Source organism: Synchiropus splendidus, chromosome 18 (assembly GCF_027744825.2).
Source record: "Synchiropus splendidus isolate RoL2022-P1 chromosome 18, RoL_Sspl_1.0, whole genome shotgun sequence".
Taxonomy (NCBI): domain Eukaryota; kingdom Metazoa; phylum Chordata; class Actinopteri; order Syngnathiformes; family Callionymidae; genus Synchiropus; species Synchiropus splendidus.
Window position 1 is genome coordinate 15,550,427 of NC_071351.1, and position 26,891 is coordinate 15,577,317.

Genomic DNA, 26,891 nt, shown 5'->3' on the forward strand with positions numbered 1-26,891 from the left:
ACAAAAAGAGAGACACTTTGAGACGAGGAACACATGTTGTTCTGAAAAAAATTGAGTGATGGCTCAATTAAAGTAAGACAACAAACTGTGCTACTTCATGGATACACATAAACGATGCACTTGTGACCCAAAGTCGTTAACCAGTCAGGTTACATTGAACACTGCGAGAAGCCCTACAAGAGTAGAGCATCAAAAAATTAGTAAAAACTCATGGTGTTCCTCTCCACGGAAATCTTTAGTAAAAGGCGAAAGATTTATACGATCTGAAGAGAAACATGAGTGAACTACTGACACTGAACCAGAGAAGGAGCTGTATTCTTCCACATCAACCTTTAAGTCATGGTGGCGCCCTCTGCACGGTGCGTGTCTCACAACATCTGGAATGAAGATAAAGGAGCGAAGTCATCCGTCAAAAAGTACTACACAAGATAATGAGATGCAACTTAAACTCCATGAGCAGCTTGTCCACAACGCTCAAGCTGTTTGGGCTTCAAACATCAGGTAATTCTGGAAGCTGACTGCGACGCATAGGTCACAAGGCGAGAAATTCTCCATTCACGATGTTGGTAGGACTCGAACCTACGCAGGGAAACCCCAATGGATTTCTAGTCCATCGCCTTAACCACTCGGCCACAACAACACCGGAAGCCAGCCACTTCATCATTCATTTTGTTATTGGTTGATTAGAAATCGGTTCGCATCATCTCTCCGTCTTCTTTCAAGCATCAATGATGATGGCTGCTTTTCAAGCAATTGACCTGGGTTCGATTCCCAGCCACTGCACGTACCCCATTCCATTCAATCGTGATTCACAGAACTGGTTTCTTCGGCCCAGTCACATATCCACTGAAGGCACGAGCGATGAAGGCCGTGGAACTGAAATCCATTGGGGATTTCCCCCGTAGCTTCGAGTCTTACCAACAACGCGAGGCGGAGATTGATTTTTTCCCATTGACACCTATGTGTTGGTCGTCCGCGTCCAGCCGAAATGGGACATTTCTGGTGTTGACAGTTGAGGCACAAATATTCTGCCATCCATGGTTTGATGGCAAAAACAATTGGCAAAGCCTGAGAACTGAACCCAGGTCAACTGCTTGGAAGGCAGCTACAGTTTACACAAGAACGGCATTGCACAGATTCCCGTCAAGGAACATTCACTTTCACATAGAGAACTCGACAATACCGGATTTACAAACATGCGGTGTGATGGTGTTTTTGGCTGACTCAGTAAGGCTCCTTAGCTTCTCTATTTCTTTTAGTCCATGTCAAATCAAGATTTGTTTCCACTCAGTTCCACTCTGTACATAAATGGCTGCATCGGTCATGTCTAAAATACAGCAGTGTGAGTGTTATGAATGCAGGTGGGAATACTTGAGCATCATTTGTGGTTGTGGCTCTGTGGAACCATCACGTAATGTAACGTGTAATTACATGGGTCCTCATCCGAGCAACTCAAGCAGCAGCTTTGCGCAGTGGCAGTATCGTAGCCTATGAGGTTTATCCGAGGCGCGATTATTGCTAGTTGAAAACTTTACCCAATACCCCGCCTTGACGACTTGAAATACAGTTGTTACGGCAATTTTTGCTGTCTCTGTGGGGACATGTTTGCTGTTGATGTAACAAAATCCAAAAATTCCCGACTCCTCTGCAAAATAAGAACCTGCCGAGATACGTGATCGTAATCTAGCAAGACCATTTCCGACCGTCCAACGCTTCAAGATTGTGTCCGATTCTTTTTCATTGCGCTGTTTTCGCAGTATTGGACAAAAACCCTCTTGAAACAGAAATAAAAGGTTTCAGTCCACTGGGGATCGCACAAGCGCGCAGTACGATGAAAACACTGAGCACACATTTTTACATTATTTCAGGTCACCAACTCTACTTTGACGTCAAATGTGGCAGAGAACCTTGAAGTTCTTCAGTGAACCAAAGTGGATCTTTATGAATGTAAAAAAAGAAAAGTACCCGGTTTGTCCTTTTCTCGTCACATGCTGCAGAGGATGACACCATGAGTTAAAGGTTTGTGTTGATGAAAGCCATTGGGGCTTTGCTCAATTGTTGATGCTCCTTTTCTTCGAGGTGCTGTTTACTGTGTTCAGCGTGTCCTGGTTTGTGGTTACCATTGGAGTCGGCTCATACGTTCCGCCGTACATGGTACTGTAGTTGAGCGCTTTCCAGCTATTGCGAGTCTACTCTTCTGACATACCGTAATTTCTGTACCACTCAGTATTTCCAAATTGACAAATGACTGAAAACGTCTCTCGTCCAGATGTTATTGTGGCCGAGTGGTTAAGGCGATGGACTTGAAATCCATTGACTTGTACCGGCGTAATTTCAAGTCCTACCAACAACGTTGGTTCGTGTTTCGGATGCTTTGGCTATTTTGAGTCTGCAGAACTGTCACATGGCAATCGTGCTGTGTCTTGGGGCGGAATATGCTGAATGACGTGACGTTGTGTCCACCGGGAATCGGTCTGTAGAACCGTCACGTAGCATAGTGTGTGTGAGACTTCATTGGTCTTCAGCTGATTAGAGTTCTACCGGACTGTATGTCGTGACAGTCCATCAATTAAAGGCAGGGTCTGATCTTTCCACGCAGTTTCCTCAAAGTATTGAGTAAAACCCTTTGAAAGTAGAAATAAAACATTCCAGTCCGTACGGGCCGACAGCACTGTGAAATCACCAACCGATCGCCTGCCCCACTAACCGTGAGGTTTGTCACGGATACAAAGTGGATCTTTTTCCCAGGGTGGTCTCTAACCACCAGCCATTCCAACAACAGCCAAACGCGCTGACCAATTACATCACAGAGACATGAGAATGAGGATCACAACAAAAAGAGAGACACTTTGAGACGAGGAACACATGTTGTTCTGAAAAAAATTGAGTGATGGCTCAATTAAAGTAAGACAACAAACTGTGCTACTTCATGGATACACATAAACGATGCACTTGTGACCCAAAGTCGTTAACCAGTCAGGTTACATTGAACACTGCGAGAAGCCCTACAAGAGTAGAGCATCAAAAAATTAGTAAAAACTCATGTTGTTCCTCTCCACGGAAATCTTTAGTAAAAGGCGAAAGATTTATACGATCTGAAGAGAAACATGAGTGAACTACTGACACTGAACCAGAGAAGGAGCTGTATTCTTCCACATCAACCTTTAAGTCATGGTGGCGCCCTCTGCACGGTGCGTGTCTCACAACATCTGGAATGAAGATAAAGGAGCGAAGTCATCCGTCAAAAAGTACTACACAAGATAATGAGATGCGACTTAAACTCCATGAGCAGCTTGTCCACAACGCTCAAGCTGTTTGGGCTTCAAACATCAGGTAATTCTGGAAGCTGACTGCGACGCATAGGTCACAAGGCGAGAAATTCTCCATTCACGTTGTTGGTAGGACTCGAACCTACGCAGGGAAACCCCAATGGATTTCTAGTCCATCGCCTTAACCACTCGGCCACAACAACACCGGAAGCCAGCCACTTCATCATTCATTTTGTTATTGGTTGATTAGAAATCGGTTCGCATCATCTCTCCGTCTTCTTTCAAGCATCAATGATGATGGCTGCTTTTCAAGCAATTGACCTGGGTTCGATTCCCAGCCACTGCACGTACCCCATTCCATTCAATCGTGATTCACAGAACTGGTTTCTTCGGCCCAGTCACATATCCACTGAAGGCACGAGCGATGAAGGCCGTGGAACTGAAATCCATTGGGGATTTCCCCCGTAGCTTCGAGTCTTACCAACAACGCGAGGCGGAGATTGATTTTTTCCCATTGACACCTATGTGTTGGTCGTCCGCGTCCAGCCGAAATGGGACATTTCTGGTGTTGACAGTTGAGGCACAAATATTCTGCCATCCATGGTTTGATGGCAAAAACAATTGGCAAAGCCTGAGAACTGAACCCAGGTCAACTGCTTGGAAGGCAGCTACAGTTTACACAAGAACGGCATTGCACAGATTCCCGTCAAGGAACATTCACTTTCACATAGAGAACTCGACAATACCGGATTTACAAACATGCGGTGTGATGGTGTTTTTGGCTGACTCAGTAAGGCTCCTTAGCTTCTCTATTTCTTTTAGTCCATGTCAAATCAAGATTTGTTTCCACTCAGTTCCACTCTGTACATAAATGGCTGTATCGGTCATGTCTAAAATACAGCAGTGTGAGTGTTATGAATGCAGGTGGGAATACTTGAGCATCATTTGTGGTTGTGGCTCTGTGGAACCATCACGTAATGTAACGTGTAATTACATGGGTCCTCATCTGAGCAACTCAAGCAGCAGCTTTGCGCAGTGGCAGTATCGTAGCCTATGAGGTTTATCCGAGGCGCGATTATTGCTAGTTGAAAACTTTACCCAATACCCCGCCTTGACGACTTGAAATACAGTTGTTACGGCAATTTTTGCTGTCTCTGTGGGGACATGTTTGCTGTTGATGTAACAAAATCCAAAAATTCCCGACTCCTCTGCAAAATAAGAACCTGCCGAGATACGTGATCGTAATCTAGCAAGACCATTTCCGACCGTCCAACGCTTCAAGATTGTGTCCGATTCTTTTTCATTGCGCTGTTTTCGCAGTATTGGACAAAAACCCTCTTGAAACAGAAATAAAAGGTTTCAGTCCACTGGGGATCGCACAAGCGCGCAGTACGATGAAAACACTGAGCACACATTTTTACATTATTTCAGGTCACCAACTCTACTTTGACGTCAAATGTGGCAGAGAACCTTGAAGTTCTTCAGTGAACCAAAGTGGATCTTTATGAATGTAAAAAAAGAAAAGTACCCGGTTTGTCCTTTTCTCGTCACATGCTGCAGAGGATGACACCATGAGTTAAAGGTTTGTGTTGATGAAAGCCATTGGGGCTTTGCTCAATTGTTGATGCTCCTTTTCTTCGAGGTGCTGTTTACTGTGTTCAGCGTGTCCTGGTTTGTGGTTACCATTGGAGTCGGCTCATACGTTCCGCCGTACATGGTACTGTAGTTGAGCGCTTTCCAGCTATTGCAAGTCTACTCTTCTGACATACCGTAATTTCTGTACTACTCAGTATTTCCAAATTGACAAATGACTGAAAACGTCTCTCGTCCAGATGTTATTGTGGCCGAGTGGTTAAGGCGATGGACTTGAAATCCATTGACTTGTACCGGCGTAATTTCAAGTCCTACCAACAACGTTGGGTCGTGTTTCGGATGCTTTGGCTATTTTGAGTCTGCAGAACTGTCACATGGCAATCGTGCTGTGTCTTGGGGCGGAATATGCTGAATGACGTGACGTTGTGTCCACCGGGAATCGGTCTGTAGAACCGTCACGTAGCATAGTGTGTGTGAGACTTCATTGGTCTTCAGCTGATTAGAGTTCTACCGGACTGTATGTCGTGACAGTCCATCAATTAAAGGCAGGGTCTGATCTTTCCACGCAGTTTCCTCAAAGTATTGAGTAAAACCCTTTGAAAGTAGAAATAAAACATTCCAGTCCGTACGGGCCGACAGCACTGTGAAATCACCAACCGATCGCCTGCCCCACTAACCGTGAGGTTTGTCACGGATACAAAGTGGATCTTTTTCCCAAGGTGGTCTCTAACCACCAGCCATTCCAACAACAGCCAAACGCGCTGACCAATTACGTCACAGAGACATGAGAATGAGGATCACAACAAAAAGAGAGACACTTTGAGACGAGGAACACATGTTGTTCTGAAAAAAATTGAGTGATGGCTCAATTAAAGTAAGACAACAAACTGTGCTACTTCATGGATACACATAAACGATGCACTTGTGACCCAAAGTCGTTAACCAGTCAGGTTACATTGAACACTGCGAGAAGCCCTACAAGAGTAGAGCATCAAAAAATTAGTAAAAACTCATGTTGTTCCTCTCCACGGAAATCTTTAGTAAAAGGCGAAAGATTTATACGATCTGAAGAGAAACATGAGTGAACTACTGACACTGAACCAGAGAAGGAGCTGTATTCTTCCACATCAACCTTTAAGTCATGGTGGCGCCCTCTGCACGGTGCGTGTCTCACAACATCTGGAATGAAGATAAAGGAGCGAAGTCATCCGTCAAAAAGTACTACACAAGATAATGAGATGCAACTTAAACTCCATGAGCAGCTTGTCCACAACGCTCAAGCTGTTTGGGCTTCAAACATCAGGTAATTCTGGAAGCTGACTGCGACGCATAGGTCACAAGGCGAGAAATTCTCCATTCACGTTGTTGGTAGGACTCGAACCTACGCAGGGAAACCCCAATGGATTTCTAGTCCATCGCCTTAACCACTCGGCCACAACAACACCGGAAGCCAGCCACTTCATCATTCATTTTGTTATTGGTTGATTAGAAATCGGTTCGCATCATCTCTCCGTCTTCTTTCAAGCATCAATGATGATGGCTGCTTTTCAAGCAATTGACCTGGGTTCGATTCCCAGCCACTGCACGTACCCCATTCCATTCAATCGTGATTCACAGAACTGGTTTCTTCGGCCCAGTCACATATCCACTGAAGGCACGAGCGATGAAGGCCGTGGAACTGAAATCCATTGGGGATTTCCCCCGTAGCTTCGAGTCTTACCAACAACGCGAGGCGGAGATTGATTTTTTCCCATTGACACCTATGTGTTGGTCGTTCGCGTCCAGCCGAAATGGGACATTTCTGGTGTTGACAGTTGAGGCACAAATATTCTGCCATCCATGGTTTGATGGCAAAAACAATTGGCAAAGCCTGAGAACTGAACCCAGGTCAACTGCTTGGAAGGCAGCTACAGTTTACACAAGAACGGCATTGCACAGATTCCCGTCAAGGAACATTCACTTTCACATAGAGAACTCGACAATACCGGATTTACAAACATGCGGTGTGATGGTGTTTTTGGCTGACTCAGTAAGGCTCCTTAGCTTCTCTATTTCTTTTAGTCCATGTCAAATCAAGATTTGTTTCCACTCAGTTCCACTCTGTACATAAATGGCTGCATCGGTCATGTCTAAAATACAGCAGTGTGAGTGTTATGAATGCAGGTGGGAATACTTGAGCATCATTTGTGGTTGTGGCTCTGTGGAACCATCACGTAATGTAACGTGTAATTACATGGGTCCTCATCTGAGCAACTCAAGCAGCAGCTTTGCGCAGTGGCAGTATCGTAGCCTATGAGGTTTATCCGAGGCGCGATTATTGCTAGTTGAAAACTTTACCCAATACCCCGCCTTGACGACTTGAAATACAGTTGTTACGGCAATTTTTGCTGTCTCTGTGGGGACATGTTTGCTGTTGATGTAACAAAATCCAAAAATTCCCGACTCCTCTGCAAAATAAGAACCTGCCGAGATACGTGATCGTAATCTAGCAAGACCATTTCCGACCGTCCAACGCTTCAAGATTGTGTCCGATTCTTTTTCATTGCGCTGTTTTCGCAGTATTGGACAAAAACCCTCTTGAAACAGAAATAAAAGGTTTCAGTCCACTGGGGATCGCACAAGCGCGCAGTACGATGAAAACACTGAGCACACATTTTTACATTATTTCAGGTCACCAACTCTACTTTGACGTCAAATGTGGCAGAGAACCTTGAAGTTCTTCAGTGAACCAAAGTGGATCTTTATGAATGTAAAAAAAGAAAAGTACCCGGTTTGTCCTTTTCTCGTCACATGCTGCAGAGGATGACACCATGAGTTAAAGGTTTGTGTTGATGAAAGCCATTGGGGCTTTGCTCAATTGTTGATGCTCCTTTTCTTCGAGGTGCTGTTTACTGTGTTCAGCGTATCCTGGTTTGTGGTTACCATTGGAGTCGGCTCATACGTTCCGCCGTACATGGTACTGTAGTTGAGCGCTTTCCAGCTATTGCAAGTCTACTCTTCTGACATACCGTAATTTCTGTACTACTCAGTATTTCCAAATTGACAAATGACTGAAAACGTCTCTCGTCCAGATGTTATTGTGGCCGAGTGGTTAAGGCGATGGACTTGAAATCCATTGACTTGTACCGGCGTAATTTCAAGTCCTACCAACAACGTTGGTTCGTGTTTCGGATGCTTTGGCTATTTTGAGTCTGCAGAACTGTCACATGGCAATCGTGCTGTGTCTTGGGGCGGAATATGCTGAATGACGTGACGTTGTGTCCACCGGGAATCGGTCTGTAGAACCGTCACGTAGCATAGTGTGTGTGAGACTTCATTGGTCTTCAGCTGATTAGAGTTCTACCGGACTGTATGTCGTGACAGTCCATCAATTAAAGGCAGGGTCTGATCTTTCCACGCAGTTTCCTCAAAGTATTGAGTAAAACCCTTTGAAAGTAGAAATAAAACATTCCAGTCCGTACGGGCCGACAGCACTGTGAAATCACCAACCGATCGCCTGCCCCACTAACCGTGAGGTTTGTCACGGATACAAAGTGGATCTTTTTCCCAAGGTGGTCTCTAACCACCAGCCATTCCAACAACAGCCAAACGCGCTGACCAATTACGTCACAGAGACATGAGAATGAGGATCACGACAAAAAAAGAGACACTTTGAGAAGAGGAACACATGTTGTTCTGAAAAAAATTGAGTGATGGCTCAATTAAAGTAAGACAACAAACTGTGCTACTTCATGGATACACATAAACGATGCACTTGTGACCCAAAGTCGTTAACCAGTCAGGCTACATTGAACACTGCGAGAAGCCCTACAAGAGTAGAGCATCAAAAAATTAGTAAAAACTCATGTTGTTCCTCTCCACGGAAATCTTTAGTAAAAGGCGAAAGATTTATACGATCTGAAGAGAAACATGAGTGAACTACTGACACTGAACCAGAGAAGGAGCTGTATTCTTCCACATCAACCTTTAAGTCATGGTGGCGCCCTCTGCACGGTGCGTGTGTCACAACATCTGGAATGAAGATAAAGGAGCGAAGTCATCCGTCAAAAAGTACTACACAAGATAATGAGATGCGACTTAAACTCCATGAGCAGCTTGTCCACAACGCTCAAGCTGTTTGGGCTTCAAACATCAGGTAATTCTGGAAGCTGACTGCGACGCATAGGTCACAAGGCGAGAAATTCTCCATTCACGTTGTTGGTAGGACTCGAACCTACGCAGGGAAACCCCAATGGATTTCTAGTCCATCGCCTTAACCACTCGGCCACAACAACACCGGAAGCCAGCCACTTCATCATTCATTTTGTTATTGGTTGATTAGAAATCGGTTCGCATCATCTCTCCGTCTTCTTTCAAGCATCAATGATGATGGCTGCTTTTCAAGCAATTGACCTGGGTTCGATTCCCAGCCACTGCACGTACCCCATTCCATTCAATCGTGATTCACAGAACTGGTTTCTTCGGCCCAGTCACATATCCACTGAAGGCACGAGCGATGAAGGCCGTGGAACTGAAATCCATTGGGGATTTCCCCCGTAGCTTCGAGTCTTACCAACAACGCGAGGCGGAGATTGATTTTTATCCCATTGACACCTATGTGTTGGTCGTCCGCGTCCAGCCGAAATGGGACATTTCTGGTGTTGACAGTTGAGGCACAAATATTCTGCCATCCATGGTTTGATGGCAAAAACAATTGGCAAAGCCTGAGAACTGAACCCAGGTCAACTGCTTGGAAGGCAGCTACAGTTTACACAAGAACGGCATTGCACAGATTCCCGTCAAGGAACATTCACTTTCACATAGAGAACTCGACAATACCGGATTTACAAACATGCGGTGTGATGGTGTTTTTGGCTGACTCAGTAAGGCTCCTTAGCTTCTCTATTTCTTTTAGTCCATGTCAAATCAAGATTTGTTTCCACTCAGTTCCACTCTGTACATAAATGGCTGCATCGGTCATGTCTAAAATACAGCAGTGTGAGTGTTATGAATGCAGGTGGGAATACTTGAGCATCATTTGTGGTTGTGGCTCTGTGGAACCATCACGTAATGTAACGTGTAATTACATGGGTCCTCATCTGAGCAACTCAAGCAGCAGCTTTGCGCAGTGGCAGTATCGTAGCCTATGAGATTTATCCGAGGCGCGATTATTGCTAGTTGAAAACTTTACCCAATACCCTGCCTTGGCCACTTGAAATACAGTTGTTACGGCAATTTTTGCTGTCTCTGTGGGGACATGTTTGCTGTTGATGTAACAAAATCCAAAAATTCCCGACTCCTCTGCAAAATAAGAACCTGCCGAGATACGTGATCGTAATCTAGCAAGACCATTTCCGACCGTCCAACGCTTCAAGATTGTGTCCGATTCTTTTTCATTGCGCTGTTTTCGCAGTATTGGACAAAAACCCTCTTGAAACAGAAATAAAAGGTTTCAGTCCACTGGGGATCGCACAAGCGCGCAGTACGATGAAAACACTGAGCACACATTTTTACATTATTTCAGGTCACCAACTCTACTTTGACGTCAAATGTGGCAGAGAACCTTGAAGTTCTTCAGTGAACCAAAGTGGATCTTTATGAATGTAAAAAAAGAAAAGTACCTGGTTTGTCCTTTTCTCGTCACATGCTGCAGAGGATGACACCATGAGTTAAAGGTTTGTGTTGATGAAAGCCATTGGGGCTTTGCTCAGTTGTTGATGCTCCTTTTCTTCGAGGTGCTGTTTACTGTGTTCAGCGTATCCTGGTTTGTGGTTACCATTGGAGTCGGCTCATACGTTCCGCCGTACATGGTACTGTAGTTGAGCGCTTTCCAGCTATTGCAAGTCTACTCTTCTGACATACCGTAATTTCTGTACTACTCAGTATTTCCAAATTGACAAATGACTGAAAACGTCTCTCGTCCAGATGTTATTGTGGCCGAGTGGTTAAGGCGATGGACTTGAAATCCATTGACTTGTACCGGCGTAATTTCAAGTCCTACCAACAACGTTGGTTCGTGTTTCGGATGCTTTGGCTATTTTGAGTCTGCAGAACTGTCACATGGCAATCGTGCTGTGTCTTGGGGCGGAATATGCTGAATGACGTGACGTTGTGTCCACCGGGAATCGGTCTGTAGAACCGTCACGTAGCATAGTGTGTGTGAGACTTCATTGGTCTTCAGCTGATTAGAGTTCTACCGGACTGTATGTCGTGACAGTCCATCAATTAAAGGCAGGGTCTGATCTTTCCACGCAGTTTCCTCAAAGTATTGAGTAAAACCCTTTGAAAGTAGAAATAAAACATTCCAGTCCGTACGGGCCGACAGCACTGTGAAATCACCAACCGATCGCCTGCCCCACTAACCGTGAGGTTTGTCACGGATACAAAGTGGATCTTTTTCCCAAGGTGGTCTCTAACCACCAGCCATTCCAACAACAGCCAAACGCGCTGACCAATTACGTCACAGAGACATGAGAATGAGGATCACGACAAAAAAAGAGACACTTTGAGACGAGGAACACATGTTGTTCTGAAAAAAATTGAGTGATGGCTCAATTAAAGTAAGACAACAAACTGTGCTACTTCATGGATACACATAAACGATGCACTTGTGACCCAAAGTCGTTAACCAGTCAGGCTACATTGAACACTGCGAGAAGCCCTACAAGAGTAGAGCATCAAAAAATTAGTAAAAACTCATGTTGTTCCTCTCCACGGAAATCTTTAGTAAAAGGCGAAAGATTTATACGATCTGAAGAGAAACATGAGTGAACTACTGACACTGAACCAGAGAAGGAGCTGTATTCTTCCACATCAACCTTTAAGTCATCGTGGCGCCCTCTGCACGGTGCGTGTCTCACAACATCTGGAATGAAGATAAAGGAGCGAAGTCATCCGTCAAAAAGTACTACACAAGATAATGAGATGCGACTTAAACTCCATGAGCAGCTTGTCCACAACGCTCAAGCTGTTTGGGCTTCAAACATCAGGTAATTCTGGAAGCTGACTGCGACGCATAGGTCACAAGGCGAGAAATTCTCCATTCACGTTGTTGGTAGGACTCGAACCTACGCAGGGAAACCCCAATGGATTTCTAGTCCATCGCCTTAACCACTCGGCCACAACAACACCGGAAGCCAGCCACTTCATCATTCATTTTGTTATTGGTTGATTAGAAATCGGTTCGCATCATCTCTCCGTCTTCTTTCAAGCATCAATGATGATGGCTGCTTTTCAAGCAATTGACCTGGGTTCGATTCCCAGCCACTGCACGTACCCCATTCCATTCAATCGTGATTCACAGAACTGGTTTCTTCGGCCCAGTCACATATCCACTGAAGGCACGAGCGATGAAGGCCGTGGAACTGAAATCCATTGGGGATTTCCCCCGTAGCTTCGAGTCTTACCAACAACGCGAGGCGGAGATTGATTTTTATCCCATTGACACCTATGTGTTGGTCGTCCGCGTCCAGCCGAAATGGGACATTTCTGGTGTTGACAGTTGAGGCACAAATATTCTGCCATCCATGGTTTGATGGCAAAAACAATTGGCAAAGCCTGAGAACTGAACCCAGGTCAACTGCTTGGAAGGCAGCTACAGTTTACACAAGAACGGCATTGCACAGATTCCCGTCAAGGAACATTCACTTTCACATAGAGAACTCGACAATACCGGATTTACAAACATGCGGTGCGATGGTGTTTTTGGCTGACTCAGTAAGGCTCCTTAGCTTCTCTATTTCTTTTAGTCCATGTCAAATCAAGATTTGTTTCCACTCAGTTCCACTCTGTACATAAATGGCTGCATCGGTCATGTCTAAAATACAGCAGTGTGAGTGTTATGAATGCAGGTGGGAATACTTGAGCATCATTTGTGGTTGTGGCTCTGTGGAACCATCACGTAATGTAACGTGTAATTACATGGGTCCTCATCTGAGCAACTCAAGCAGCAGCTTTGCGCAGTGGCAGTATCGTAGCCTATGAGGTTTATCCGAGGCGCGATTATTGCTAGTTGAAAACTTTACCCAATACCCCGCCTTGACGACTTGAAATACAGTTGTTACGGCAATTTTTGCTGTCTCTGTGGGGACATGTTTGCTGTTGATGTAACAAAATCCCAAAATTCCCGACTCCTCGGCAAAATAAGAACCTGCCGAGATACGTGATCGTAATCTAGCAAGACCATTTCCGACCGTCCAACGCTTCAAGATTGTGTCCGATTCTTTTTCATTGCGCTGTTTTCGCAGTATTGGACAAAAACCCTCTTGAAACAGAAATAAAAGGTTTCAGTCCACTGGGGATCGCACAAGCGCGCAGTACGATGAAAACACTGAGCACACATTTTTACATTATTTCAGGTCACCAACTCTACTTTGACGTCAAATGTGGTAGAGAACCTTGAAGTTCTTCAGTGAACCAAAGTGGATCTTTATGAATGTAAAAAAAGAAAAGTACCCGGTTTGTCCTTTTCTCGTCACATGCTGCAGAGGACGACACCATGAGTTAAAGGTTTGTGTTGATGAAAGCCATTGGGGCTTTGCTCAATTGTTGATGCTCCTTTTCTTCGAGGTGCTGTTTACTGTGTTCAGCGTATCCTGGTTTGTGGTTACCATTGGAGTCGGCTCATACGTTCCGCCGTACATGGTACTGTAGTTGAGCGCTTTCCAGCTATTGCAAGTCTACTCTTCTGACATACCGTAATTTCTGTACTACTCAGTATTTCCAAATTGACAAATGACTGAAAACGTCTCTCGTCCAGATGTTATTGTGGCCGAGTGGTTAAGGCGATGGACTTGAAATCCATTGACTTGTACCGGCGTAATTTCAAGTCCTACCAACAACGTTGGTTCGTGTTTCGGATGCTTTGGCTATTTTGAGTCTGCAGAACTGTCACATGGCAATCGTGCTGTGTCTTGGGGCGGAATATGCTGAATGACGTGACGTTGTGTCCACCGGGAATCGGTCTGTAGAACCGTCACGTAGCATAGTGTGTGTGAGACTTCATTGGTCTTCAGCTGATTAGAGTTCTACCGGACTGTATGTCGTGACAGTCCATCAATTAAAGGCAGGGTCTGATCTTTCCACGCAGTTTCCTCAAAGTATTGAGTAAAACCCTTTGAAAGTAGAAATAAAACATTCCAGTCCGTACGGGCCGACAGCACTGTGAAATCACCAACCGATCGCCTGCCCCACTAACCGTGAGGTTTGTCACGGATACAAAGTGGATCTTTTTCCCAGGGTGGTCTCTAACCACCAGCCATTCCAACAACAGCCAAACGCGCTGACCAATTACATCACAGAGACATGAGAATGAGGATCACGACAAAAAGAGAGACACTTTGAGAAGAGGAACACATGTTGTTCTGAAAAAAATTGAGTGATGGCTCAATTAAAGTAAGACAACAAACTGTGCTACTTCATGGATACACATAAACGATGCACTTGTGACCCAAAGTCGTTAACCAGTCAGGTTACATTGAACACTGCGAGAAGCCCTACAAGAGTAGAGCATCAAAAAATTAGTAAAAACTCATGTTGTTCCTCTCCACGGAAATCTTTAGTAAAAGGCGAAAGATTTATACGATCTGAAGACAAACATGACTGAACTATTGACACTGAACCAGAGAAGGAGCTGTATTCTTCCACATCAACCTTTAAGTCATGGTGGCGCCCTCTGCACGGTGCGTGTCTCACAACATCTGGAATGAAGATAAAGGAGCGAAGTCATCCGTCAAAAAGTACTACACAAGATAATGAGATGCAACTTAAACTCCATGAGCAGCTTGTCCACAACGCTCAAGCTGTTTGGGCTTCAAACATCAGGTAATTCTGGAAGCTGACTGCGACGCATAGGTCACAAGGCGAGAAATTCTCCATTCACGTTGTTGGTAGGACTCGAACCTACGCAGGGAAACCCCAATGGATTTCTAGTCCATCGCCTTAACCACTCGGCCACAACAACACCGGAAGCCAGCCACTTCATCATTCATTTTGTTATTGGTTGATTAGAAATCGGTTCGCATCATCTCTCCGTCTTCTTTCAAGCATCAATGATGATGGCTGCTTTTCAAGCAATTGACCTGGGTTCGATTCCCAGCCACTGCACGTACCCCATTCCATTCAATCGTGATTCACAGAACTGGTTTCTTCGGCCCAGTCACATATCCACTGAAGGCACGAGCGATGAAGGCCGTGGAACTGAAATCCATTGGGGATTTCCCCCGTAGCTTCGAGTCTTACCAACAACGCGAGGCGGAGATTGATTTTTATCCCATTGACACCTATGTGTTGGTCGTCCGCGTCCAGCCGAAATGGGACATTTCTGGTGTTGACAGTTGAGGCACAAATATTCTGCCATCCATGGTTTGATGGCAAAAACAATTGGCAAAGCCTGAGAACTGAACCCAGGTCAACTGCTTGGAAGGCAGCTACAGTTTACACAAGAACGGCATTGCACAGATTCCCGTCAAGGAACATTCACTTTCACATAGAGAACTCGACAATACCGGATTTACAAACATGCGGTGTGATGGTGTTTTTGGCTGACTCAGTAAGGCTCCTTAGCTTCTCTATTTCTTTTAGTCCATGTCAAATCAAGATTTGTTTCCACTCAGTTCCACTCTGTACATAAATGGCTGCATCGGTCATGTCTAAAATACAGCAGTGTGAGTGTTATGAATGCAGGTGGGAATACTTGAGCATCATTTGTGGTTGTGGCTCTGTGGAACCATCACGTAATGTAACGTGTAATTACATGGGTCCTCATCTGAGCAACTCAAGCAGCAGCTTTGCGCAGTGGCAGTATCGTAGCCTATGAGGTTTATCCGAGGCGCGATTATTGCTAGTTGAAAACTTTACCCAATACCCCGCCTTGACGACTTGAAATACAGTTGTTACGGCAATTTTTGCTGTCTCTGTGGGGACATGTTTGCTGTTGATGTAACAAAATCCCAAAATTCCCGACTCCTCGGCAAAATAAGAACCTGCCGAGATACGTGATCGTAATCTAGCAAGACCATTTCCGACCGTCCAACGCTTCAAGATTGTGTCCGATTCTTTTTCATTGCGCTGTTTTCGCAGTATTGGACAAAAACCCTCTTGAAACAGAAATAAAAGGTTTCAGTCCACTGGGGATCGCACAAGCGCGCAGTACGATGAAAACACTGAGCACACATTTTTACATTATTTCAGGTCACCAACTCTACTTTGACGTCAAATGTGGCAGAGAACCTTGAAGTTCTTCAGTGAACCAAAGTGGATCTTTATGAATGTAAAAAAAGAAAAGTACCCGGTTTGTCCTTTTCTCGTCACATGCTGCAGAGGATGACACCATGAGTTAAAGGTTTGTGTTGATGAAAGCCATTGGGGCTTTGCTCAATTGTTGATGCTCCTTTTCTTCGAGGTGCTGTTTACTGTGTTCAGCGTATCCTGGTTTGTGGTTACCATTGGAGTCGGCTCATACGTTCCGCCGAACATGGTACTGTAGTTGAGCGCTTTCCAGCTATTGCAAGTCTACTCTTCTGACATACCGTAATTTCTGTACTACTCAGTATTTCCAAATTGACAAATGACTGAAAACGTCTCTCGTCCAGATGTTATTGTGGCCGAGTGGTTAAGGCGATGGACTTGAAATCCATTGACTTGTACCGGCGTAATTTCAAGTCCTACCAACAACGTTGGTTCGTGTTTCGGATGCTTTGGCTATTTTGAGTCTGCAGAACTGTCACATGGCAATCGTGCTGTGTCTTGGGGCGGAATATGCTGAATGACGTGACGTTGTGTCCACCGGGAATCGGTCTGTAGAACCGTCACGTAGCATAGTGTGTGTGAGACTTCATTGGTCTTCAGCTGATTAGAGTTCTACCGGACTGTATGTCGTGACAGTCCATCAATTAAAGGCAGGGTCTGATCTTTCCACGCAGTTTCCTCAAAGTATTGAGTAAAACCCTTTGAAAGTAGAAATAAAACATTCCAGTCCGTACGGGCCGACAGCACTGTGAAATCACCAACCGATCGCCTGCCCCACTAACCGTGAGGTTTGTCACGGATACAAAGTGGATCTTTTTCCCAAGGTGGTCTCTAACCACCAGCCATTCCAACAACAGCCAAACGCGCTGACCAATTACGTCACAGAGACATGAGAATGAGGATCACGACAAAAAGAGAGACACTTTGAGACGAGGAACACATGTTGTTCTGAAAAAAATTGAGTGATGGCTCAATTAAAGTAAGACAACAAACTGTGCTACTTCATGGATACACATAAACGATGCACTTGTGACCCAAAGTCGTTAACCAGTCAGGTTACATTGAACACTGCGAGAAGCCCTACAAGAGTAGAGCATCAAAAAATTAGTAAAAACTCATGTTGTTCCTCTCCACGGAAATCTTTAGTAAAAGGCGAAAGATTTATACGATCTGAAGAGAAACATGAGTGAACTACTGACACTGAACCAGAGAAGGAGCTGTATTCTTCCACATCAACCTTTAAGTCATGGTGGCGCCCTCTGCACGGTGCGTGTCTCACAACATCTGGAATGAAGATAAAGGAGCGAAGTCATCCGTCAAAAAGTACTACACAAGATAATGAGATGCGACTTAAACTCCATGAGCAGCTTGTCCACAACGCTCAAGCTGTTTGGGCTTCAAACATCAGGTAATTCTGGAAGCTGACTGCGACGCATAGGTCACAAGGCGAGAAATTCTCCATTCACGTTGTTGGTAGGACTCGAACCTACGCAGGGAAACCCCAATGGATTTCTAGTCCATCGCCTTAACCACTCGGCCACAACAACACCGGAAGCCAGCCACTTCATCATTCATTTTGTTATTGGTTGATTAGAAATCGGTTCGCATCATCTCTCCGTCTTCTTTCAAGCATCAATGATGATGGCTGCTTTTCAAGCAATTGACCTGGGTTCGATTCCCAGCCACTGCACGTACCCCATTCCATTCAATCGTGATTCACAGAACTGGTTTCTTCGGCCCAGTCACATATCCACTGAAGGCACGAGCGATGAAGGCCGTGGAACTGAAATCCATTGGGGATTTCCCCCGTAGCTTCGAGTCTTACCAACAACGCGAGGCGGAGATTGATTTTTTCCCATTGACACCTATGTGTTGGTCGTCCGCGTCCAGCCGAAATGGGACATTTCTGGTGTTGACAGTTGAGGCACAAATATTCTGCCATCCATGGTTTGATGGCAAAAACAATTGGCAAAGCCTGAGAACTGAACCCAGGTCAACTGCTTGGAAGGCAGCTACAGTTTACACAAGAACGGCATTGCACAGATTCCCGTCAAGGAACATTCACTTTCACATAGAGAACTCGACAATACCGGATTTACAAACATGCGGTGTGATGGTGTTTTTGGCTGACTCAGTAAGGCTCCTTAGCTTCTCTATTTCTTTTAGTCCATGTCAAATCAAGATTTGTTTCCACTCAGTTCCACTCTGTACATAAATGGCTGCATCGGTCATGTCTAAAATACAGCAGTGTGAGTGTTATGAATGCAGGTGGGAATACTTGAGCATCATTTGTGGTTGTGGCTCTGTGGAACCATCACGTAATGTAACGTGTAATTACATGGGTCCTCATCTGAGCAACTCAAGCAGCAGCTTTGCGCAGTGGCAGTATCGTAGCCTATGAGGTTTATCCGAGGCGCGATTATTGCTAGTTGAAAACTTTACCCAATACCCCGCCTTGACGACTTGAAATACAGTTGTTACGGCAATTTTTGCTGTCTCTGTGGGGACATGTTTGCTGTTGATGTAACAAAATCCAAATATTCCCGACTCCTCTGCAAAATAAGAACCTGCCGAGATACGTGATCGTAATCTAGCAAGACCATTTCCGACCGTCCAACGCTTCAAGATTGTGTCCGATTCTTTTTCATTGCGCTGTTTTCGCAGTATTGGACAAAAACCCTCTTGAAACAGAAATAAAAGGTTTCAGTCCACTGGGGATCGCACAAGCGCGCACTACGATGAAAACACTGAGCACACATTTTTACATTATTTCAGGTCACCAACTCTACTTTGACGTCAAATGTGGCAGAGAACCTTGAAGTTCTTCAGTGAACCAAAGTGGATCTTTATGAATGTAAAAAAAGAAAAGTACCCGGTTTGTCCTTTTCTCGTCACATGCTGCAGAGGATGACACCATGAGTTAAAGGTTTGTGTTGATGAAAGCCATTGGGGCTTTGCTCAATTGTTGATGCTCCTTTTCTTCGAGGTGCTGTTTACTGTGTTCAGCGTATCCTGGTTTGTGGTTACCATTGGAGTCGGCTCATACGTTCCGCCGTACATGGTACTGTAGTTGAGCGCTTTCCAGCTATTGCAAGTCTACTCTTCTGACATACCGTAATTTCTGTACTACTCAGTATTTCCAAATTGACAAATGACTGAAAACGTCTCTCGTCCAGATGTTATTGTGGCCGAGTGGTTAAGGCGATGGACTTGAAATCCATTGACTTGTACCGGCGTAATTTCAAGTCCTACCAACAACGTTGGTTCGTGTTTCGGATGCTTTGGCTATTTTGAGTTAGCAGAACTGTCACATGGCAATCGTGCTGTGTCTTGGGGCGGAATATGCTGAATGACGTGACGTTGTGTCCACCGGGAATCGGTCTGTAGAACCGTCACGTAGCATAGTGTGTGTGAGACTTCATTGGTCTTCAGCTGATTAGAGTTCTACCGGACTGTATGTCGTGACAGTCCATCAATTAAAGGCAGGGTCTGATCTTTCCACGCAGTTTCCTCAAAGTATTGAGTAAAACCCTTTGAAAGTAGAAATAAAACATTCCAGTCCGTACGGGCCGACAGCACTGTGAAATCACCAACCGATCGCCTGCCCCACTAACCGTGAGGTTTGTCACGGATACAAAGTGGATCTTTTTCCCAAGGTGGTCTCTAACCACCAGCCATTCCAACAACAGCCAAACGCGCTGACCAATTACGTCACAGAGACATGAGAATGAGGATCACAACAAAACGAGAGACACTTTGAGAAGAGGAACACATGTTGTTCTGAAAAAAATTGAGTGATGGCTCAATTAAAGTAAGACAACAAACTGTGCTACTTCATGGATACACATAAACGATGCACTTGTGACCCAAAGTCATTAACCAGTCAGGTTACATTGAACACTGCGAGAAGCCGTACAAGAGTAGAGCATCAAAAAATTAGTAAAAACTCATGTTGTTCCTCTCCACGGAAATCTTTAGTAAAAGGCGAAAGATTTATACGATCTGAAGAGAAACATGAGTGAACTACTGACACTGAACCAGAGAAGGAGCTGTATTCTTCCACATCAACCTTTAAGTCATGGTGGCGCCCTCTGCACGGTGCGTGTCTCACAACATCTGGAATGAAGATAAAGGAGCGAAGTCATCCGTCAAAAAGTACTACACAAGATAATGAGATGCAACTTAAACTCCATGAGCAGCTTGTCCACAACGCTCAAGCTGTTTGGGCTTCAAACATCAGGTAATTCTGGAAGCTGACTGCGACGCATAGGTCACAAGGCGAGAAATTCTCCATTCACGTTGTTGGTAGGACTCGAACCTACGCAGGGAAACCCCAATGGATTTCTAGTCCATCGCCTTAACCACTCGGCCACAACAACACCGGAAGCCAGCCACTTCATCATTCATTTTGTTATTGGTTGATTAGAAATCGGTTCGCATCATCTCTCCGTCTTCTTTCAAGCATCAATGATGATGGCTGCTTTTCAAGCAATTGACCTGGGTTCGATTCCCAGCCACTGCACGTACCCCATTCCATTCAATCGTGATTCACAGAACTGGTTTCTTCGGCCCAGTCACATATCCACTGAAGGCACGAGCGATGAAGGCCGTGGAACTGAAATCCATTGGGGATTTCCCCCGTAGCTTCGAGTCTTACCAACAACGCGAGGCGGAGATTGATTTTTTCCCATTGACACCTATGTGTTGGTCGTCCGCGTCCAGCCGAAATGGGACATTTCTGGTGTTGACAGTTGAGGCACAAATATTCTGCCATCCATGGTTTGATGGCAAAAACAATTGGCAAAGCCTGAGAACTGAACCCAGGTCAACTGCTTGGAAGGCAGCTACAGTTTACACAAGAACGGCATTGCACAGATTCCCGTCAAGGAACATTCACTTTCACATAGAGAACTCGACAATACCGGATTTACAAACATGCGGTGTGATGGTGTTTTTGGCTGACTCAGTAAGGCTCCTTAGCTTCTCTATTTCTTTTAGTCCATGTCAAATCAAGATTTGTTTCCACTCAGTTCCACTCTGTACATAAATGGCTGCATCGGTCATGTCTAAAATACAGCAGTGTGAGTGTTATGAATGCAGGTGGGAATACTTGAGCATCATTTGTGGTTGTGGCTCTGTGGAACCATCACGTAATGTAACGTGTAATTACATGGGTCCTCATCTGAGCAACTCAAGCAGCAGCTTTGCGCAGTGGCAGTATCGTAGCCTATGAGGTTTATCCGAGGCGCGATTATTGCTAGTTGAAAACTTTACCCAATACCCCGCCTTGACGACTTGAAATACAGTTGTTACGGCAATTTTTGCTGTCTCTGTGTGGACATGTTTGCTGTTGATGTAACAAAATCCAAAAATTCCCGACTCCTCTGCAAAATAAGAACCTGCCGAGATACGTGATCGTAATCTAGCAAGACCATTTCCGACCGTCCAACGCTTCAAGATTGTGTCCGATTCTTTTTCATTGCGCTGTTTTCGCAGTATTGGACAAAAACCCTCTTGAAACAGAAATAAAAGGTTTCAGTCCACTGGGGATCGCACAAGCGCGCAGTACGATGAAAACACTGAGCACACATTTTTACATTATTTCAGGTCACCAACTCTACTTTGACGTCAAATGTGGCAGAGAACCTTGAAGTTCTTCAGTGAACCAAAGTGGATCTTTATGAATGTAAAAAAAGAAAAGTACCCGGTTTGTCCTTTTCTCGTCACATGCTGCAGAGGATGACACCATGAGTTAAAGGTTTGTGTTGATGAAAGCCATTGGGGCTTTGCTCAATTGTTGATGCTCCTTTTCTTCGAGGTGCTGTTTACTGTGTTCAGCGTGTCCTGGTTTGTGGTTACCATTGGAGTCGGCTCATACGTTCCGCCGTACATGGTACTGTAGTTGAGCGCTTTCCAGCTATTGCAAGTCTACTCTTCTGACATACCGTAATTTCTGTACTACTCAGTATTTCCAAATTGACAAATGACTGAAAACGTCTCTCGTCCAGATGTTATTGTGGCCGAGTGGTTAAGGCGATGGACTTGAAATCCATTGACTTGTACCGGCGTAATTTCAAGTCCTACCAACAACGTTGGGTCGTGTTTCGGATGCTTTGGCTATTTTGAGTCTGCAGAACTGTCACATGGCAATCGTGCTGTGTCTTGGGGCGGAATATGCTGAATGACGTGACGTTGTGTCCACCGGGAATCGGTCTGTAGAACCGTCACGTAGCATAGTGTGTGTGAGACTTCATTGGTCTTCAGCTGATTAGAGTTCTACCGGACTGTATGTCGTGACAGTCCATCAATTAAAGGCAGGGTCTGATCTTTCCACGCAGTTTCCTCAAAGTATTGAGTAAAACCCTTTGAAAGTAGAAATAAAACATTCCAGTCAGTACGGGCCGACAGCACTGTGAAATCACCAACCTATCGACTGCCCCACTAACCGTGAGGTTTGTCACGGATACAAAGTGGATCTTTTTCCCAAGGTGGTCTCTAACCACCAGCCATTCCAACAACAGCCAAACGCGCTGACCAATTACGTCACAGAGACATGAGAATGAGGATCACAACAAAAAGAGAGACACTTTGAGACGAGGAACACATGTTGTTCTGAAAAAAATTGAGTGATGGCTCAATTAAAGTAAGACAACAAACTGTGCTACTTCATGGATACACATAAACGATGCACTTGTGACCCAAAGTCGTTAACCAGTCAGGTTACATTGAACACTGCGAGAAGCCCTACAAGAGTAGAGCATCAAAAAATTAGTAAAAACTCATGTTGTTCCTCTCCACGGAAATCTTTAGTAAAAGGCGAAAGATTTATACGATCTGAAGAGAAACATGAGTGAACTACTGACACTGAACCAGAGAAGGAGCTGTATTCTTCCACATCAACCTTTAAGTCATGGTGGCGCCCTCTGCACGGTGCGTGTCTCACAACATCTGGAATGAAGATAAAGGAGCGAAGTCATCCGTCAAAAAGTACTACACAAGATAATGAGATGCAACTTAAACTCCATGAGCAGCTTGTCCACAACGCTCAAGCTGTTTGGGCTTCAAACATCAGGTAATTCTGGAAGCTGACTGCGACGCATAGGTCACAAGGCGAGAAATTCTCCATTCACGTTGTTGGTAGGACTCGAACCTACGCAGGGAAACCCCAATGGATTTCTAGTCCATCGCCTTAACCACTCGGCCACAACAACACCGGAAGCCAGCCACTTCATCATTCATTTTGTTATTGGTTGATTAGAAATCGGTTCGCATCATCTCTCCGTCTTCTTTCAAGCATCAATGATGATGGCTGCTTTTCAAGCAATTGACCTGGGTTCGATTCCCAGCCACTGCACGTACCCCATTCCATTCAATCGTGATTCACAGAACTGGTTTCTTCGGCCCAGTCACATATCCACTGAAGGCACGAGCGATGAAGGCCGTGGAACTGAAATCCATTGGGGATTTCCCCCGTAGCTTCGAGTCTTACCAACAACGCGAGGCGGAGATTGATTTTTTTCCCATTGACACCTATGTGTTGGTCGTCCGCGTCCAGCCGAAATGGGACATTTCTGGTGTTGACAGTTGAGGCACAAATATTCTGCCATCCATGGTTTGATGGCAAAAACAATTGGCAAAGCCTGAGAACTGAACCCAGGTCAACTGCTTGGAAGGCAGCTACAGTTTACACAAGAACGGCATTGCACAGATTCCCGTCAAGGAACATTCACTTTCACATAGAGAACTCGACAATACCGGATTTACAAACATGCGGTGTGATGGTGTTTTTGGCTGACTCAGTAAGGCTCCTTAGCTTCTCTATTTCTTTTAGTCCATGTCAAATCAAGATTTGTTTCCACTCAGTTCCACTCTGTACATAAATGGCTGCATCGGTCATGTCTAAAATACAGCAGTGTGAGTGTTATGAATGCAGGTGGGAATACTTGAGCATCATTTGTGGTTGTGGCTCTGTGGAACCATCACGTAATGTAACGTGTAATTACATGGGTCCTCATCTGAGCAACTCAAGCAGCAGCTTTGCGCAGTGGCAGTATCGTAGCCTATGAGGTTTATCCGAGGCGCGATTATTGCTAGTTGAAAACTTTACCCAATACCCCGCCTTGACGACTTGAAATACAGTTGTTACGGCAATTTTTGCTGTCTTTGTGGGGACATGTTTGCTGTTGATGTAACATAATCCAAAAATTCCCGACTCCTCTGCAAAATAAGAACCTGCCGAGATACGTGATCGTAATCTAGCAAGACCATTTCCGACCGTCCAACGCTTCAAGATTGTGTCCGATTCTTTTTCATTGCGCTGTTTTCGCAGTATTGGACAAAAACCCTCTTGAAACAGAAATAAAAGGTTTCAGTCCACTGGGGATCGCACAAGCGCGCAGTACGATGAAAACACTGAGCACACATTTTTACATTATTTCAGGTCACCAACTCTACTTTGACGTCAAATGTGGCAGAGAACCTTGAAGTTCTTCAGTGAACCAAAGTGGATCTTTATGAATGTAAAAAAAGAAAAGTACCCGGTTTGTCCTTTTCTCGTCACATGCTGCAGAGGACGACACCATGAGTTAAAGGTTTGTGTTGATGAAAGCCATTGGGGCTTTGCTCAATTGTTGATGCTCCTTTTCTTCGAGGTGCTGTTTACTGTGTTCAGCGTGTCCTGGTTTGTGGTTACCATTGGAGTCGGCTCATACGTTCCGCCGTACATGGTACTGTAGTTGAGCGCTTTCCAGCTATTGCAAGTCTACTCTTCTGACATACCGTAATTTCTGTACTACTCAGTATTTCCAAATTGACAAATGACTGAAAACGTCTCTCGTCCAGATGTTATTGTGGCCGAGTGGTTAAGGCGATGGACTTGAAATCCATTGACTTGTACCGGCGTAATTTCAAGTCCTACCAACAACGTTGGGTCGTGTTTCGGATGCTTTGGCTATTTTGAGTCTGCAGAACTGTCACATGGCAATCGTGCTGTGTCTTGGGGCGGAATATGCTGAATGACGTGACGTTGTGTCCACCGGGAATCGGTCTGTAGAACCGTCACGTAGCATAGTGTGTGTGAGACTTCATTGGTCTTCAGCTGATTAGAGTTCTACCGGACTGTATGTCGTGACAGTCCATCAATTAAAGGCAGGGTCTGATCTTTCCACGCAGTTTCCTCAAAGTATTGAGTAAAACCCTTTGAAAGTAGAAATAAAACATTCCAGTCCGTACGGGCCGACAGCACTGTGAAATCACCAACCGATCGCCTGCCCCACTAACCGTGAGGTTTGTCACGGATACAAAGTGGATCTTTTTCCCAAGGTGGTCTCTAACCACCAGCCATTCCAACAACAGCCAAACGCGCTGACCAATTACGTCACAGAGACATGAGAATGAGGATCACAACAAAAAGAGAGACACTTTGAGACGAGGAACACATGTTGTTCTGAAAAAAATTGAGTGATGGCTCAATTAAAGTAAGACAACAAACTGTGCTACTTCATGGATACACATAAACGATGCACTTGTGACCCAAAGTCGTTAACCAGTCAGGTTACATTGAACACTGCGAGAAGCCCTACAAGAGTAGAGCATCAAAAAATTAGTAAAAACTCATGTTGTTCCTCTCCACGGAAATCTTTAGTAAAAGGCGAAAGATTTATACGATCTGAAGAGAAACATGAGTGAACTACTGACACTGAACCAGAGAAGGAGCTGTATTCTTCCACATCAACCTTTAAGTCATGGTGGCGCCCTCTGCACGGTGCGTGTCTCACAACATCTGGAATGAAGATAAAGGAGCGAAGTCATCCGTCAAAAAGTACTACACAAGATAATGAGATGCAACTTAAACTCCATGAGCAGCTTGTCCACAACGCTCAAGCTGTTTGGGCTTCAAACATCAGGTAATTCTGGAAGCTGACTGCGACGCATAGGTCACAAGGCGAGAAATTCTCCATTCACGTTGTTGGTAGGACTCGAACCTACGCAGGGAAACCCCAATGGATTTCTAGTCCATCGCCTTAACCACTCGGCCACAACAACACCGGAAGCCAGCCACTTCATCATTCATTTTGTTATTGGTTGATTAGAAATCGGTTCGCATCATCTCTCCGTCTTCTTTCAAGCATCAATGATGATGGCTGCTTTTCAAGCAATTGACCTGGGTTCGATTCCCAGCCACTGCACGTACCCCATTCCATTCAATCGTGATTCACAGAACTGGTTTCTTCGGCCCAGTCACATATCCACTGAAGGCACGAGCGATGAAGGCCGTGGAACTGAAATCCATTGGGGATTTCCCCCGTAGCTTCGAGTCTTACCAACAACGCGAGGCGGAGATTGATTTTTTCCCATTGACACCTATGTGTTGGTCGTCCGCGTCCAGCCGAAATGGGACATTTCTGGTGTTGACAGTTGAGGCACAAATATTCTGCCATCCATGGTTTGATGGCAAAAACAATTGGCAAAGCCTGAGAACTGAACCCAGGTCAACTGCTTGGAAGGCAGCTACAGTTTACACAAGAACGGCATTGCACAGATTCCCGTCAAGGAACATTCACTTTCACATAGAGAACTCGACAATACCGGATTTACAAACATGCGGTGTGATGGTGTTTTTGGCTGACTCAGTAAGGCTCCTTAGCTTCTCTATTTCTTTTAGTCCATGTCAAATCAAGATTTGTTTCCACTCAGTTCCACTCTGTACATAAATGGCTGCATCGGTCATGTCTAAAATACAGCAGTGTGAGTGTTATGAATGCAGGTGGGAATACTTGAGCATCATTTGTGGTTGTGGCTCTG

At 44.9% G+C, this 26,891-nt stretch overlaps 28 non-coding genes across 28 annotated transcripts; 9 read left to right on the top strand and 19 right to left on the bottom strand.

Moving 5' to 3' along the window:
* Positions 1–169: 169 nt before the first annotated feature.
* LOC128750310 (U5 spliceosomal RNA) lies at positions 170–283 on the bottom strand. The gene has a single exon (XR_008413113.1). It is a non-coding gene; the product is annotated as a U5 spliceosomal RNA (small nuclear RNA).
* Positions 284–1,461: 1,178 nt separating this feature from the next.
* Positions 1,462–1,600, top strand: LOC128750347 (U4 spliceosomal RNA). The gene has a single exon (XR_008413148.1). It is a non-coding gene; the product is annotated as a U4 spliceosomal RNA (small nuclear RNA).
* Positions 1,601–3,001: 1,401 nt separating this feature from the next.
* Positions 3,002–3,114, bottom strand: LOC128750285 (U5 spliceosomal RNA). The gene has a single exon (XR_008413089.1). It is a non-coding gene; the product is annotated as a U5 spliceosomal RNA (small nuclear RNA).
* Positions 3,115–3,390: 276 nt separating this feature from the next.
* trnas-aga (transfer RNA serine (anticodon AGA)) lies at positions 3,391–3,472 on the bottom strand. Its single transcript has one exon. It is a non-coding gene; the product is annotated as a tRNA-Ser (tRNA).
* Positions 3,473–4,293: 821 nt separating this feature from the next.
* Positions 4,294–4,432, top strand: LOC128750348 (U4 spliceosomal RNA). Its single transcript, XR_008413149.1, has one exon. It is a non-coding gene; the product is annotated as a U4 spliceosomal RNA (small nuclear RNA).
* A 1,401-nt stretch (positions 4,433–5,833) lies between these two features.
* Positions 5,834–5,946, bottom strand: LOC128750286 (U5 spliceosomal RNA). The gene has a single exon (XR_008413090.1). It is a non-coding gene; the product is annotated as a U5 spliceosomal RNA (small nuclear RNA).
* A 276-nt stretch (positions 5,947–6,222) lies between these two features.
* Positions 6,223–6,304, bottom strand: trnas-aga (transfer RNA serine (anticodon AGA)). Its single transcript has one exon. It is a non-coding gene; the product is annotated as a tRNA-Ser (tRNA).
* An 821-nt stretch (positions 6,305–7,125) lies between these two features.
* LOC128750349 (U4 spliceosomal RNA) lies at positions 7,126–7,264 on the top strand. Its single transcript, XR_008413150.1, has one exon. It is a non-coding gene; the product is annotated as a U4 spliceosomal RNA (small nuclear RNA).
* Positions 7,265–8,665: 1,401 nt separating this feature from the next.
* Positions 8,666–8,778, bottom strand: LOC128750287 (U5 spliceosomal RNA). The gene has a single exon (XR_008413091.1). It is a non-coding gene; the product is annotated as a U5 spliceosomal RNA (small nuclear RNA).
* A 276-nt stretch (positions 8,779–9,054) lies between these two features.
* trnas-aga (transfer RNA serine (anticodon AGA)) lies at positions 9,055–9,136 on the bottom strand. The gene has a single exon. It is a non-coding gene; the product is annotated as a tRNA-Ser (tRNA).
* An 822-nt stretch (positions 9,137–9,958) lies between these two features.
* Positions 9,959–10,097, top strand: LOC128750243 (U4 spliceosomal RNA). Its single transcript, XR_008413049.1, has one exon. It is a non-coding gene; the product is annotated as a U4 spliceosomal RNA (small nuclear RNA).
* Positions 10,098–11,498: 1,401 nt separating this feature from the next.
* Positions 11,499–11,611, bottom strand: LOC128750288 (U5 spliceosomal RNA). The gene has a single exon (XR_008413092.1). It is a non-coding gene; the product is annotated as a U5 spliceosomal RNA (small nuclear RNA).
* Positions 11,612–11,887: 276 nt separating this feature from the next.
* trnas-aga (transfer RNA serine (anticodon AGA)) lies at positions 11,888–11,969 on the bottom strand. The gene has a single exon. It is a non-coding gene; the product is annotated as a tRNA-Ser (tRNA).
* An 822-nt stretch (positions 11,970–12,791) lies between these two features.
* Positions 12,792–12,930, top strand: LOC128750351 (U4 spliceosomal RNA). The gene has a single exon (XR_008413152.1). It is a non-coding gene; the product is annotated as a U4 spliceosomal RNA (small nuclear RNA).
* A 1,401-nt stretch (positions 12,931–14,331) lies between these two features.
* LOC128750316 (U5 spliceosomal RNA) lies at positions 14,332–14,443 on the bottom strand. The gene has a single exon (XR_008413118.1). It is a non-coding gene; the product is annotated as a U5 spliceosomal RNA (small nuclear RNA).
* A 277-nt stretch (positions 14,444–14,720) lies between these two features.
* Positions 14,721–14,802, bottom strand: trnas-aga (transfer RNA serine (anticodon AGA)). Its single transcript has one exon. It is a non-coding gene; the product is annotated as a tRNA-Ser (tRNA).
* Positions 14,803–15,624: 822 nt separating this feature from the next.
* Positions 15,625–15,763, top strand: LOC128750352 (U4 spliceosomal RNA). The gene has a single exon (XR_008413153.1). It is a non-coding gene; the product is annotated as a U4 spliceosomal RNA (small nuclear RNA).
* Positions 15,764–17,164: 1,401 nt separating this feature from the next.
* On the bottom strand, positions 17,165–17,277 carry LOC128750290 (U5 spliceosomal RNA). Its single transcript, XR_008413093.1, has one exon. It is a non-coding gene; the product is annotated as a U5 spliceosomal RNA (small nuclear RNA).
* A 276-nt stretch (positions 17,278–17,553) lies between these two features.
* trnas-aga (transfer RNA serine (anticodon AGA)) lies at positions 17,554–17,635 on the bottom strand. Its single transcript has one exon. It is a non-coding gene; the product is annotated as a tRNA-Ser (tRNA).
* Positions 17,636–18,456: 821 nt separating this feature from the next.
* Positions 18,457–18,595, top strand: LOC128750353 (U4 spliceosomal RNA). The gene has a single exon (XR_008413154.1). It is a non-coding gene; the product is annotated as a U4 spliceosomal RNA (small nuclear RNA).
* Positions 18,596–19,996: 1,401 nt separating this feature from the next.
* LOC128750313 (U5 spliceosomal RNA) lies at positions 19,997–20,109 on the bottom strand. Its single transcript, XR_008413116.1, has one exon. It is a non-coding gene; the product is annotated as a U5 spliceosomal RNA (small nuclear RNA).
* Positions 20,110–20,385: 276 nt separating this feature from the next.
* Positions 20,386–20,467, bottom strand: trnas-aga (transfer RNA serine (anticodon AGA)). The gene has a single exon. It is a non-coding gene; the product is annotated as a tRNA-Ser (tRNA).
* Positions 20,468–21,288: 821 nt separating this feature from the next.
* LOC128750365 (U4 spliceosomal RNA) lies at positions 21,289–21,428 on the top strand. The gene has a single exon (XR_008413166.1). It is a non-coding gene; the product is annotated as a U4 spliceosomal RNA (small nuclear RNA).
* Positions 21,429–22,828: 1,400 nt separating this feature from the next.
* Positions 22,829–22,941, bottom strand: LOC128750291 (U5 spliceosomal RNA). Its single transcript, XR_008413094.1, has one exon. It is a non-coding gene; the product is annotated as a U5 spliceosomal RNA (small nuclear RNA).
* Positions 22,942–23,217: 276 nt separating this feature from the next.
* Positions 23,218–23,299, bottom strand: trnas-aga (transfer RNA serine (anticodon AGA)). The gene has a single exon. It is a non-coding gene; the product is annotated as a tRNA-Ser (tRNA).
* An 822-nt stretch (positions 23,300–24,121) lies between these two features.
* LOC128750366 (U4 spliceosomal RNA) lies at positions 24,122–24,260 on the top strand. The gene has a single exon (XR_008413167.1). It is a non-coding gene; the product is annotated as a U4 spliceosomal RNA (small nuclear RNA).
* Positions 24,261–25,661: 1,401 nt separating this feature from the next.
* LOC128750292 (U5 spliceosomal RNA) lies at positions 25,662–25,774 on the bottom strand. The gene has a single exon (XR_008413095.1). It is a non-coding gene; the product is annotated as a U5 spliceosomal RNA (small nuclear RNA).
* A 276-nt stretch (positions 25,775–26,050) lies between these two features.
* On the bottom strand, positions 26,051–26,132 carry trnas-aga (transfer RNA serine (anticodon AGA)). The gene has a single exon. It is a non-coding gene; the product is annotated as a tRNA-Ser (tRNA).
* Positions 26,133–26,891: the final 759 nt, after the last annotated feature.